This window comes from Balaenoptera borealis (genome assembly GCF_965194805.1).
Source record: "Balaenoptera borealis genome assembly, chromosome: X".
Classification (NCBI taxonomy): domain Eukaryota; kingdom Metazoa; phylum Chordata; class Mammalia; order Artiodactyla; family Balaenopteridae; genus Balaenoptera; species Balaenoptera borealis.
The window spans coordinates 35,928,820-35,942,131 of NC_138881.1; the positions used below are offsets into that span (position 1 = coordinate 35,928,820).

General features: G+C 62.4%; 1 protein-coding gene across 9 annotated transcripts in view; it reads right to left on the reverse strand.

Moving 5' to 3' along the window:
* BCOR (BCL6 corepressor) overlaps positions 1-13,312 on the reverse strand; it is a 116,213-nt gene that overhangs the window by 41,629 nt on the left and 61,272 nt on the right. For 5 of the 9 annotated variants that reach the window (XM_082378041.1, XM_082378048.1, XM_082378049.1 and 2 more), the window contains exon 1: positions 3,045-3,820. The exons of 2 other annotated variants lie outside the window; for them this stretch is intronic. The gene's annotated coding sequence lies outside the window, so the exon portion shown is untranslated. Of the gene's footprint in view, positions 1-2,237; positions 2,556-3,044; positions 3,821-4,044; positions 4,164-13,312 lie in introns of those variants that run through there. 2 more of the 9 variants (XM_082378045.1, XM_082378047.1) reach the window with 2 other exon arrangements.

Consider the following 13,312-nt stretch of genomic DNA (forward strand, 5'->3'; position numbering starts at 1 on the left):
GGCTCGCTCGCTCACGGGAGTCTGCCGCCGCCTCCGCGGCCCGCCCCCCCCCTTCCCGTCCTTCAGCCGGGAGGGAGCCTGCATGCCTGTCTAGACCGATCTATCACAGGCACACCAACAACACCCGCGAGAGTGCGGAGACCCTACCCAGGTCCCCCTGCCCGCACGGTTCCCGGCGGACAGAACCCTGGAGCGTGACCGCGCCTGCAGGGTCGGGGTGGGAACCTACGGGCTCGGGCTGCCCCAAGCGCACCGCGGGTCCGCCCCGGCCCCGGCCCCCAGCGCTCCCGCCAGCCCGGCAGCCGGGGCACAGTCACAGCTCTGCGCGCTGGGCAGTCCTATTTTTATCTTGTCTAATCCCAAACTGGGCGGGGAGCACAGGCGTCGTGCTTAGAGAACAAGAGATAGGCGAGGGAGGCGGGGAGGAGCAGCCAGGCAGCGACGCGAGCGGGAGCGAGTTAAAGACACAGTCGAGGCGACCGAGAGCAGGAAGAAAGAGCGGGCTGCGCGGGCCTCGAGGCGCCGCACGCAACGCGCCGCCCGGCGAAGTTACACTCGCCTCCCGGTCGCCCCTCGCCGCCCGTCCCTCCCCACTTGCCAGCGGCGCTCTCCGCAGCCCGGGCCGCGGGGCCCCGGCCTGTGTGGGAGGCAGAGGCCCGGCCGGCCCTGCAAAGGGCTGGAGAGAATCGCTAATGAGCTGTGCGGCCCATTGATCCGGAGAACACTTCCTAATTAACTCTCAGTCACCTACTGGTGACAGCGCCTCAAAGGACAGCGCTGGGGCCATCCGAGCCCCAACCCCGACCTGCCCGCGGAGCGCCTGGCGCCCGAACCCCGCGCGCCCCCCTCACTACCCCAGGCAATCCCGGTGAGTGGCGGCGTAAACCCGCACACTAAAGACCAGCCTCGGATTAAACCTGGACGGCATATTAATCACCGCCATCTCCCCCCTTCCTCCACGCGGTGAAATCGTGCCCAAAATAAACACGGGAACCAACACTGCAAAGCCCAGACCAGATAACAGGTCGGGGGTGGAGTGGGAAGGGTCGAGAAGCAAACGTATTTTCCAAGTGTCCACGTACAGGAGTCTCGGAGGCCGACAATTAAAATGCTTTCCACACAAGCAATTCTGTTGGCCAAACCGAATCCAACACCTCGTAAGGATTGATTTCGGCCCGCGGTGTCCGTTTCCAGTGCCACAGGAAGTGTCAGATGGCTAGAAATACCCAAGTCTGTCTGCGTTCACCACCCACCACCTTCTGGGGTGGGCCATTTCCTCCTCGTTTTTATTCCCAAGTCATTTTAAGGATTTTTCTCCAGAGACTACCCCTAGAATCAAATACCACTACCCCTCCTCTGGCCTTCTCTCAAAAAAGGAAAAAACAAAAAAAAAAAACAGCTAAAACCCTGAGCAGTCTACTCTAGACACAGGAGGCTGTACGAATACCTATTTGAAGCGCGCTGGTTTCTTTTTTTAAGGTTTGTTTTTAAATACACATAACCCTCCCCCCTCCTTCGCTCTTCCATCCCCCCAACCCCCCAACCCTTTAGACGCCGGCGGCGCGCGCCCTCGCGCGCGGGCACTCACAGCCTCTAGCTAGAGATCGCGGACTTTATGGAAAAGATTCATTAACAGCAAATTAAGCCTCGCCCCGGCCTCGGCCTACACGCGGCCAGGTTCAGGCGTCTCAGGGACCCGGGGACGTGCCCACTCGAGAGTGCAGGCGGCGGGAAGCCCGCCGGGACCACGCGTGCCTCGAGCCGCCCTACTCCGCACACGGCGCCCCGGGGCTTGCTTGGTAAACAGCAGGAGCACGTCGCCGCCGCCCCGAGCCCCCTAGTTGGCAGAGGCTCTGCAGCGCAGCCGCCCGCCTGCTCCGAGCGCGGGCCCCGCGGCGCGGCGGCGCCTCGCCCTCCCCGCCTCGGCCGAGGATCGCGCCCGGGTGCGCAAGTTCCTCTTCGCCCTCAGCCTCTGCGCCGCACGCCCTCCGAGTGGGACCAACTTCCTCCGGCCGCAGACTCGCACACGCCCTACAGGGCTTTCCACCAGACTCCTCGCTGCCCAGAGGACGACCCAGGTCTCGCCCCCCCGCCCGCCGCCGCCCCCGCACGATCTACCCCCACCCCTGGGGTCTCACAACTTAAAACCAACCCCACGACGTCGCGGGGAGGTTGGGGGTGGACCAGGGTGGCAGATTAAAATTTTAAAAGAACATTTACAAAACAAAGCGTCTGACCTGGCTGGCTGGCTGGCGGGCGGGCCGAGTCGGAACCCCTCGCTCTGCTCGATTTCCTAGTATTTTTTTTTGTTAATCCACGTGATTCACGCTTTGGAGCAAGCCAAAAAAAACCCAAAAAACAAAAAAACCGGGACTCCCCTCCCGAGTCGCGCGGCAGCGGCGGCAGGTCGAGCTCGGCTCGGCCCGGGGCGCCCGCCACACACACCCTCGCGCACGCACACGCCGTCGTTCCACGAGCAAGAACGAGCTGCCCCCGGAGAAGCGAGACGAGGCAGCGGCGGCTGGGGGTTTTTACAGTTCTTTCCCGAGTCGAAAAAGAAAGCAGACGGGAACCCGCCGCCCTCCCCTTCCTGCTAGCGAGCTAACGCCGAGCCGAGCTTCCCAGCTTCCAGCCCAGCTCACCCCCCCGCCCCCCCGCCCGACTCACGGCGCTCAGCGACGACCGCGCTCCCGCGCACACAGGCACACACTGCCTGCAAACTTCCACTCCGCGAACTCCCTGCTCTCCTCCCAGCCCCCAGGGGGGCGGCAGGCCCCCCCCGCCGCGCCCCTCCCTCCCCGAAGCCCACGCGGGGCCGCTTAGGTTGGCTGCATTTTTAATAACTTACAGCTAGGAAATAAAAACGAAAGCGAGCAAAGCAGCCAAAGTGAAGCGCGAGGCACAAGCTTCGAGGGGTACGCGAGAGTCAGAGGAGCCACCCGCCGCTAGTCTGGGCCCCGAGGGAGGGGGCCGACTGCAGCCCGCCGCACGCACGCCCGCCAGCCCGCGCGGCCTCCCCGGGGAAAGGTGTTCCGGGCACTGACCTGAAATCCCCGGCCGGGGAGTAAGCAGGGAGCCTGCGATCCGGCGCTTTGAAGTTTTCCCCGGAGCAGAGTCGAGGCGGCGAGGAGGAGCGAGGGGAGGTGGAGTGGGTGGGGAGAGGTGTGCGGGGTTGGAGGAAAGTGGGGTGGCGACGTTGGCGATGGGAGAAGGGGCCGGGCCGGGGAAGCGCGGCGAGCAGCAAAGTTTGCCGTCCCCCGCTGCCCGCAACCCGCTCGCGGCGCCGCGCTCGCTCGCCTCCCTCGCCGTCTGCTGCCAGCCGGCTGCCCTCGGGGTCGGCCCCGCCGAGGGGTGGGCTCTGGGCCGGGTGGGGGCGGGGCAGGGCGGGGCGGGCTCAAAGCCTCCGGGCAGGTGGCGACAGCCCCGCGCGATCCTCCGGGCTCCGGCGGCTGGGCCGGGCTCGGCCGGGCTCAGCAGCTCTCGCGCCGCCGCTGCTGCCGCCCGCGCTCGGGCAGGAGCCCCAGCGCCATGTTGACGGTTCGCCGCGAGCGCCCGCTCGGGCTGGGTGTGTGAATGTGTGTGTGTGAGTGTGTTGGCCAAGTCTTCCCTGCGCGGCGACAGCGCGGCTTGGGCTCCCCGCCCGGCAGCTCGCGGGCTCCCCCTCCGCCGCCGCTGCCGCCTCGCTCCCGCTCTCGGTCGCGGTCTGGGCTCCGGCGCGTCTCCCCCGCTGCCGCCGAGCTCGGTCCGCCTTCAGCAAGGAGCGTAGCTCTGCCTCACCTCGCCGCTGGGAGCCCAGGCTCCGTCTGCCGCCGCACGCCGCGATCCCAACGCGTCCCCCCTCCCTGGTTCCCTCCTCTTCCTCCTCCCCCTCCCTCCGCCCTCTCGCCCGCCCTCCCTCCCTCCTTCCCTCCCTCCTTCCCTCCCTCCCAGCAGCCGCCTCCCCTCCCCCCGCAGGCGCAGCGCTCGGGCGACAGCCGCCCGCCCGCCGCCGCCTCCAGCTCTCGCAAGTTTGAGCTCCCCAGCCTCCGCTCACCCTCCGCTCACCCTCCGTTGCGGCGCCTGGGCGGTGGGGTTTCGGAGGGGTGATTCCCCAAGAAAGGTTTGCCCGAGTTTCCCCAGCCGTCATCGATTCCCGGCGCGTTTCGCCTCTCTGGGTCCGAACCCCAGACCACTTGGGTGGCGTCCCCCTCGCCCCTTGTCCTCCCCTCCCCCGCTCGGACCGAGTTGGCTGCGCACACCCCGCCCGGGCGCGCGTCCTGGGCGAGCGAGAGACCGACTTGGGCGGCGGCGGCGGCGCGGGCGGCCCGCTGATCCTGAGCCGAGGGGATGGGGGGCGGCGGGGGCGGCTCTCCCAGCCGCGCGCCGAGACTCCCCTCGCTACCCAGAAGGCCAGTGGAGGACCGCAATTACCATAAAGCGCCTAGCACTCCGCTCAGCCAAAGCTGTCAAACCCCAGCGGCAGCCGCCGCTGCCTCCTCTCGCCACCAGCGCTGCGCTCTCCCGGTCGCGCGTCCCCTCCGAGACCAAGCAGAGCCTGGCGAGTGCGCGTCGGTGCCCATCCCCACCCTGGGTCGCCCCTTCCTCCCGGAGAAGCCCTTTCCCATTTCGGTGTCAAGAGCTACCTGAAAACACCACCTTGGGCAACGGTGGCCGTTCCGCCCGAACTCCGCGCCCGAGTTCCCCGGACGTTTCGATTGTGTGGGAATTGTTTGGAGAGGCGGGGGATGGAGGAGGCAGCCCGTGGGGCACAAGGAGGCGGGGGTGGGAGCGGTAGGGGAGTGGAGATCCACCAGAATTTCTCCCCGTTCTCGGGCTTTTCACAGTCTGCATCTCAGATGATTAGAGGGTCTGTCCTGGCCCCTCACCCTTGCCTCGGGAGATTATCTCCCGCGTTTTATTTTCCTTGGCAGGGAGCAACTTTTGGCTTACACCGTTCGCTCCATAAATTTCCACTCGGTAACGTCGTGCTGATCGGAGCTCGGCGGCGGCGTACAGCCTGCGCCCGCAGCAGTTCAATTCAATTGACACGTATTGAGCTTCTCCAGCGCACCCGGCGCGGCGCTGGGCGCGGGGGGAGGGCGGGGGCAGGCAGGCGAGAGGGGGAAGCGGAGAGGCGAGGTTCCGGCCTCCCCAGAGCGCAGAGCCTCTAGGGCGAGCCGAGAAGCCCCAGTTCGTGAAGCGGGCGGGAAGGGGTGGGAGTGGGGGAGGGGTGTTCCGGCCTAACCGGGCCCGGACACCGCCGCAAAAGGTGACCCCACTCCGTTGCTGGATAGGGTCTTTTTATGCTGAACGTGGGGGAGTCTCTTTCTGCCTAAGGACAAGATGGTGCAGGCTCGATGAGAACATCAATCCGAAATGGAGGTGGCTTGTAAATCCACACGGAAAGTTTTAAAATATCCTGGAGTGTCTCCATGCCAAAAATAATCAAAAGCATCTCAAGTTGATTACTAAGTCAAGGTCAAGGCCAAAATCAGCTCTAGCTAGCAGATCCCTTTAAAAAAATTAGACTTAATACTGACTGCGGGACTGGTGTTAGGTGCGATTTTATTTATTCTGTTTTAGTTCTCAGTACATAGTTATAAAAACAGCCCTTTTCAAAGCAGAAGTGAAACATCTCTACCGTTTGAAACCCGAAACTTCGGGCAGAATTAAATCTTCATGCTCCAGAGCTGCTTAAAACAACTGATGCAAAAGACAGGCGGGCAAGTGCCCCTGTGAGCAGTTCCCAGCCCTGCTGGGCCGCCACGGCTTCCAGGACCCGTGCCTGCATAATGGAATGTACGCCTTTTTCTTCCTGGTCTCTGGAGGTGGATGTCTCTGAAGGCTAACCCACACATTTTTTTAATCTCCGGTAACAAGCAGAAAGACACCTGGACTATTATGCTGTAAAGCTATTTTTTATAAAGACATTTTAGGGCCAGACATTAAAAGTTATTAGACTGAACGCATGCAAGTTACAGACACAGCTGGAGAAAAGGCCTCTGGTTGTGTGTTGTAGCAACATTTCTTTTTGAAGCAACTCCTTTTATTCAAAACAAATCTAAAATAACCGGGAAGACTGAAGTTGGGTATTTGTGGGGAAACACTCTGAATGCGGTTCCAGGCAAGGAGGCCGCTGTGCCACTGTGGGCCGAGAGGGAGAGCTGGCCTGGGTGAGTGCGGAGCCGTGCCAGGCTCTTCTGGCTCAGTTAGGCCACCGCAGAGACCCTGGCCCCATGCCCAGCCACCTTCTCTCCCCTTCCCATGCCTCCCCAACTCTCCCCCCAGGCACAGGCTTTTCCCGGAGTTGAAAGTTGCGTGTAACAGTCCAGAACTTTTGGAAAATCCAGGAACCAAGTTAAAACACGGAGTCTGCTGCCTCTCCGAGTCCTGTGGCCTCCCGGGGCTGCTGACAAAGGGGCCTGTTTGTCTAACTTTAAAAGTTAAAATGAATTGGGGAGGGGGGCGGTGCCGTAAATGCGAAGGGGCCAGAGGAGGGCTGACTGTGGGAGAAATTTGATGCTGGAGACAAACAGACCAGTAAATTCGCCTTTGACGTAATTTGCAGCATGCGCGCGCGCGCGCGCACACACACACACACACACACACACACACACACAACACACACCCTTTTTAAGGAGTCTTGCCTCCGTGGTATCCTTGGTGGGATTAAAAGGTTTCTCTTCCATCTCCGAGGGATATATTTTGCAACTCCGTGGGACTTAAAAAAAATATCTTATTAAGGCAGTCCTAAGAGGCATGAATGTACGTGGGGGGAGGGGTTCATGACTCACTGGGGATTAAAATGTGAGATTTTTCCTGGGGTGCTCTAAGGTGGAGGAGGGGGAGGGAGTTTACACCTATTGGCCCAGTTAGTTGGCATTATTCCAGGGAGGAGAAGCGGAAAGCTCAGGAATGGCAGTCCCATCTTGTGTCCTCACTTGGGAAGGGGCTCTGGGAGTGGGGACACTGTGGAGCCTGCAGCCTGTGAGGGCCTACTCCTGCTCCCTCCTCCCCTGCCCTCCCACGAGTCCCTCAGGAGCTGACCTGGGGGTCAGGCTGCTACACTCGGCACTCAGCAAGGGGAGGATTTCAATGAAAGCAAAGGAGGAGGCGGCGGGAGAGAGCCAGTGAGTGAGCGCAAGGGAGGGGAGGCCGCACAGGCAGCGGAGAAATAGGCACAGAATGGCGAGGTGCTTCCAACTGAGCCGCAGGGCCACTCCTCTCCCACCTGCCTCTTGTCCCCTGGTAAGGGTCTCCCAGTTATAACCTATGGCTCTCGGGCACTCTCCTGCTGCGGATTCTATCCAGCCTCTGCAACTGGACAAGCAGGTTGGCACTTCCGGGGAGCAGGCCTGGAGCCTGGTCGCCCTTTTCCTGCCAGGCTGACTGTGTAAGGTCTGCCAGGCCCTCTTCCACACCTTCAGTCACTGCCCAAGGCCTAGGGGAAAGGCCATGCATCCCGTGGTGCGGTTCTTACCTGGTGTTTGGGGGACCCTGGGACCCTAACATGGTGTGTGGGGTTTGTTTGTAACATACTTGCAGGAACTAAGTCATAAAGCTCTGTAGGCCCCGATGGCGCTCTTCAGAGGCTGTTCTCACGTCTATGCCACTGGTTATCGGAATAGGTGGGATTTGTGTGATTACAGAGAATGCATTTTTACTCTATATAGTGTGAGCTAGCCTGTCAATGTTAACTATTTTTAAAAACACACAAACCTACAATAACAGTCTTCCCTGGTCACTTTGCAAAAGAGCTCTGGGCTTACCAAGTGGCACTTAGAAGACCCACTGGCCCATCTCCCAAGCACAAGGCATCCTTGTCCCAGGGATTTCACCTATCTGGAAACATCTAAAGGTAGCTGCCTTCCCTGGTAGGAGTCTGCTAGACTTAGGGGTCTCCAGGTTGAAGACAGTTGCTCTTTCTGTCTAGTCTTTGAACGGTTACTGGGCGTTTGTGGGAGGAGGGTCCAGAAGGCAGGCCCAACATGGTAGTAGCAACTGCCTCTCAGAATTTCTGGTCTGGGTTAGATTTCAGGCTCTGACCAGGCACCGGTGGGTGAACTACCGCTGACACTGAGGGGCTTGCTGGGTAGACGGATGTCAGCCGAATGAGCATAAATACTGGCGGCTTGGGGAGGCCCCGTCTTGCGCCCCACCTGGCCCCTGCTTAAGAGCCCTCGAAGCCACCGAGCTGGGCTGGATGCTCCTGTAGGTAAACTCAGACGCCACGTCCCGCCCCGGCTGCTTATTTAGCGAGGTGCCTCCAGCTCATATTTTACCCAGTCGGGGTCAGAGAGTGGGAACCGCGGGGAGAGGGGGCGGAGAACACCAACTCTTCGCTCGCAGACCCAGCAGGGCGGCCTTCCGCCAGAGCCGTTTTATTTGCAGCTTCCCTCCTCGGTGGCCGCGGGACCCCTGCCGACATGCACCACCCTTAGCCCCTTCGCGGGCACTATCCCGGGGACTGGAGGGATCTGGAAGGCTCCGCCAGCCCCTCGCTCGGGGCAGGAAGGGAGTACCGCCCAGCAGATGAAAACGCGGCGCTGGCCTGTCCCTAAGTACCTCTGAGGCCACCACAAAGTCGGGCACAGAGGTGAGTGGCGCGGGGCGGTTGCCCCGGGAAGGTCAGCCAGGGAGCAAAGCTTGGGGCTAGCGCAGGGCTGGGGATTCCAAACGGCCTAATCCGCTGCACTTCCCCCCTCCCCCTCCCCCCTCCCCCCTCCGGGTCCAATCTGCTCGGCCTTCGCCCGCGATGCTCCCCCCCATCCCGGCGTCTCCAGCACGTTGGCAGTCGCGCAGCCCCCGGCCGCGAGCGCGGGGCGGGGTGGGGGGGTGCGCAGGGTGGTTTGTTTTGCGAGGCCTGACAGAACCTTCTGTGTGCGGCGGAGGGAGGAGGCTAATGCATAATGCACAGCGCCTGGAAGCCCGGCCATTAGCGGCCTGTCGGTGACACAGACAAACGACTGAGAGGGAGGAGATCCAGCTCGCTCTGGAGTTTAAATATACCAGCGTGGAGGGGAAACGCCATGATTTAAAAGTGTGTGTTTGCAGACACTCGCATATATTTTAATGATTTCCAGCAGGCCGTGCGCCCCAGCCTTGCATCCCGCTCCCCAAAAGGGGGACGTGTATGGGGGGGTAGGAATGAAGGCAGAGTGAGAGGCCTCAACCCGAGACCCACCGCTAGCTTCTGAGGGATGAAGGGGAGAAGAGGTTGGTAAATGCACCAAGGAGAAAGTGAGGCCTAGGGAAGCCACACGACCCAAGGCCATCCCCAGATTTTTTTTTTTAAATCTGGCCATCGAGCCTTCCACCCCGGACTGGACCTTCTACGTTGTACTAAAAAGAAAGGCCTGGGGGAAAGAATAAACCCTACTACCCCGGCTTCCCCCCAGGCGCCCACATTTTTGAATCTTCCCTTTCCACTGACAATCCAGAGACCTCCTTCCTCCCCGTTTAACACACCAGTGTTTTTTAGCAATTAAGGCGAGAAGGGGGTGGGGATAAAGATAAGCCAATTTTTTTTTCCGCCATGCAAGTGTGAAAGATAAGATAACGCTAAGCTGAGGCAAAGCGGCTGCTTACAACCTCCCCTCAGCGATTTTGATCGGTCACTTCTTATCTCACAAAAATGCTCCTTTCGAAAACTGCATCAAAAAAAGAAAAAGGCTGAAGGAAAGCATTTTCATTTGGAACTGACATTTAAAACTCACCTTCTCTACACCAGCAACCCCCTCCCCATCCGCGGGGCTCCCCAGGAAAAGTCGCACCTCGACTACAGGGTTTCAGGCTTTCTCGTGGGGGGCAGGATTACTAGTGTAATTAGGCTGAATAAAACCAGGGATGCGTGATGAGGATTTATCCTGCATCCAACCCCAGGCTCGCAGCCGGGTTTTCCTTCTCCTGAGTTCCTGATCGCTGTTTGTGTTTCACCATCGCGCTCGTGTGTTAAAACTAAACAGGTAGTTATATTTGGGAGGATCATATAACTATGTCAACACGAAGCGGTTGTTAATGCGAAATAATAAGAAACTCTGCTGATCTTTACAGGCCCCTGTAAAGGAAGGAAAAGGCGTCATGCGCCCCGGAACCCGAGAACTCTCAGCGGAACCGGACTCTCGGGGAGTCTTATAAAATTCTTTTCTCGCACAAAAATCTCACCAAGGGGTTTCCGGAAGGCTTTGTATTTGTTGAGGGAGGTTTCGGTATTGAACTCCAGGCCCGCAGGGCGGCCTGTAAATTCCCCCCAGCCCAGCCGCTGGCCCCAGATCGCAAACATCAAGGCAGGCGCCCCAGGCTGAGTTGATGAGCCTCTGCGCCCACCTCCGGCTTACAGCTCCCGAGCTCCCACTTCTTCACCCCCCATCCCGGGCTCGCAACTCGGCGCTGAGCGCACACCGAGTCTGCCCTCTCCGGGCACGACCTAAAGCCCGGGGCTAGCCGCGGCCGGATAGTCCCCGGGGAGCCGAAACCGCCGAGCGGGGAAACCCCTCCTCTCGCCCTTCCGCGAAAAGCCTGGCCCCGGCGTAGGCGCCAAGCAAACGGGCATCCGCTGACAGCCGGGCCTCACGTAAGGCCCACACGCGTCCCATTAGTCAGCCTGAGTTCCCCTCGGGCGAGCAGTCTGGCGCGGCCCCAAGGCCAGGCGCGGGCGGGGAGGGGGTGCGGGGCCGCGGCGAGCTGGGAGCGGGGCGGGGGCGCGGGCTCTGCGGGGCCCGGCCGGGCTCGGTTCCGCGTTCCTGGGCCCGCGGGTAAGCTGAGCCGGCGGGGCAGGCCGCTCCCTGGCTGGCGCCGAGGCGCCGAGCTGCGCTTCACGTGCCCGCCATATCAGCGGCGGCGGCGGCGGCGGCGAGGAGCGGGGGCAGGGAGGCGCGCCACAGCTCCCGCGGGGTCTCCGGCCCCCCTTCCCCCGCCCTGCGGGGGGCTGGGTCCGGACCACCCCGCAGCCCCCAGCCCCGCGCCGGCCGAGAGCGGCGCTGCCAGACGCCGAGAGGCTTCTAGGGCGCCGTTCCGAAAGCTGCGCGGCGGCGGCAGCCAGGGGAGGGTGCTCCTCGCGGCCGCCCCGGGAACTTCCCAGCCGCCCCGCCGCCGCCGCCGCAGTCACCGGGACCGGAAGCCCTTGCGCCGCCCCGAGCGGCCTCCGCTGGCCCCTAGGGCTGTTCCAGACGAGGGCTGGTCGCGCGTCACCTTCGATCCCTCCTAGTCCCAGGCGGCCGCCCTCGACCTGGGGCATCCCCATTTAAACCCGGAGGACCCTTCTCGAGGTCCAGCGAGACCTTCCTCTATTACCGCCATCAGCGCGGCTCCCCCGGCAGCTGGGACAGGAGGGGCGCGGAGCCGCCACTCCGGCCGGGCAGGAACACCTGCTCCCGGGCCCTGCAGCTGGGCGCGTGGTGCCGGGAGAGGCTGTCTACTGTTGTGTGCAGAGATCGCGGAGGAGAAAATGGGGCTCCGAAGCTCAGGGCCAGGCGCAGCCGCGCCCTGGCCGCCCCCAACTCCCACCCTTTCTGTGCGATCAAGCCCGAAGCTCGGGGACTCGGGTCTCCCTGAGGGTCGAAGGGCCGCCACCCCTGGGATCCAGCTTCTGGCCTCAGGAGGTCGTTCGCAAGACAGATGGGGCAAAACCTGTTTTGGGAGTCTTCCCGGTGTCCGCCCCCGCTCTCCAAACCAGACACACTCATCTCCCCTCGGCCCCCATTCTAGCCTCCGGCGGGGGACGAGAGTAGGCCATGGCGGCACTGGTACGGGGTTCGGACTTTGCCACTCGGCGTGGGCAGGGCCGATGGACCCTCCCCATCTCCTGTGTGTCCAGAGGAGATCGGGCAGCCGAGATGACCTGCGCCGCTTGCCCTGCCTCACCCCCCCTCCCCCGTCCCGCCCTCCCCGGAGCTCCTGGCCCAGGGCCCGGCCGGGAAAGGCGTTGTTTTGCCAGCGGGAGCCGAGCGAGTGCGCAGAGAAAAGCCTCCCTGCTCTAATGAGAGTGCACACAGCGCTGCAGCGAGGAGGATGATTACCCGGCGGGCGGGGGGGCGCGGGGCCGGGCCGCGGGCGGCGTGTGCGGCGGCCCCGCGGGCCCGGAGTCCCCGCCTGTCTGGCTGCTAATCGCACGCTTTCTGCTGTTACGGAGGCAGGCGGGAGCCGGCGGCCGAGCCCAGCGCCGGCGACTCGGCGGGTGACACGGAAACATGGCGCAGCGCCCCTCCCCCGCCCGCCCTCCCCTCGCTCCCGCCTCCCGCCTCGCACTTCCTCCCGCCCGCGAGGCTTTTGCAGTTCTAATGCTCTGCTGTCCGCTCGGCACCATTACGCTAGCAGCCGCTTCTCGGCCGCCCCGCGCGTCTCTTTCCCTTTTGTTTTCGGGGTCTATAGAAAACGTTTGCTTTTGTCCCGAGCTCTCGTTAAACCAAACTTGTGGTGGCAACGGAAGGCGGTGCGGGCGGGGAGGGGCCCGGGGATTTTGGCAGCAGCCGACCAGAGCGTGGTGGAAACTTCTCTCGCTGGGTTCCCCGCCACCCCGCCTCCCCCCCCTCCCCTCTCACACACAGGCCAGTCGGCCTACCAACGCTTCCCCCCTTCTCCCCCTGAGAGGCCTCAGCGCTCCAGGAAGGAGGTCTGGGCTAGAGGGACTGTGACCAGGGGTGAAGAGCCTAGGGTGCGTATCCGTGAGCCCCGAGTTTTTGGCACTCGGTGACCTCGCTCCTTGAAGCCTTGACTTGCCTCTCTCCCTCCCTTTGGTCATTCGGGGCTTTGTATCAGCCGATGGAGAAGGAAGGGGAGGGAAGAGAAGAAAGTGGTTCGCGTGTGTGGTTTTTATATTAAGGGTTTGTTGGAATCTCTCACCTCCAACTGTATAGCCTCTTTTATAGGATCTATGGCGAGAAGGGGGAACGTGGGCCCCACGGCGGAAAGGGTCAGAAACCTAGGCCTGGGAGCTGGATCTTACTCTGCTGGTCGGCTCAGCTACAGCCCGGTCCGCAAGCGGGGTGGGGGGACATTGCAGAGTGGGGAACGGACAGGAGGGCCGGGTCCCTCGATCCAGGAGACGCCAAACGTCCCTCCCCCGGGCGAGAGCGCAGGTCACCCTGGCGCGCTCCCCAGCCCAGAGCGCATGCCGTGGCTCCGCACCGGAGCTGCTCAGGCGGCAATTTTTTAAGCCTGCAATTAAGCGAGGCGTCGCCGTGTCCTCTGCTAGTGTCGATCCTGTCAGTCGCACATGGCCTTGGTGCTCCGGTCCGAGGCCCCGCGATTAGTCACAGGCTCGCTTCGCTCCTTCCCTAATCCGCCTCTGCAGGCAGCCTGGGGACGCGGCCGACTTGGCGGCGCTGGCAGGGAG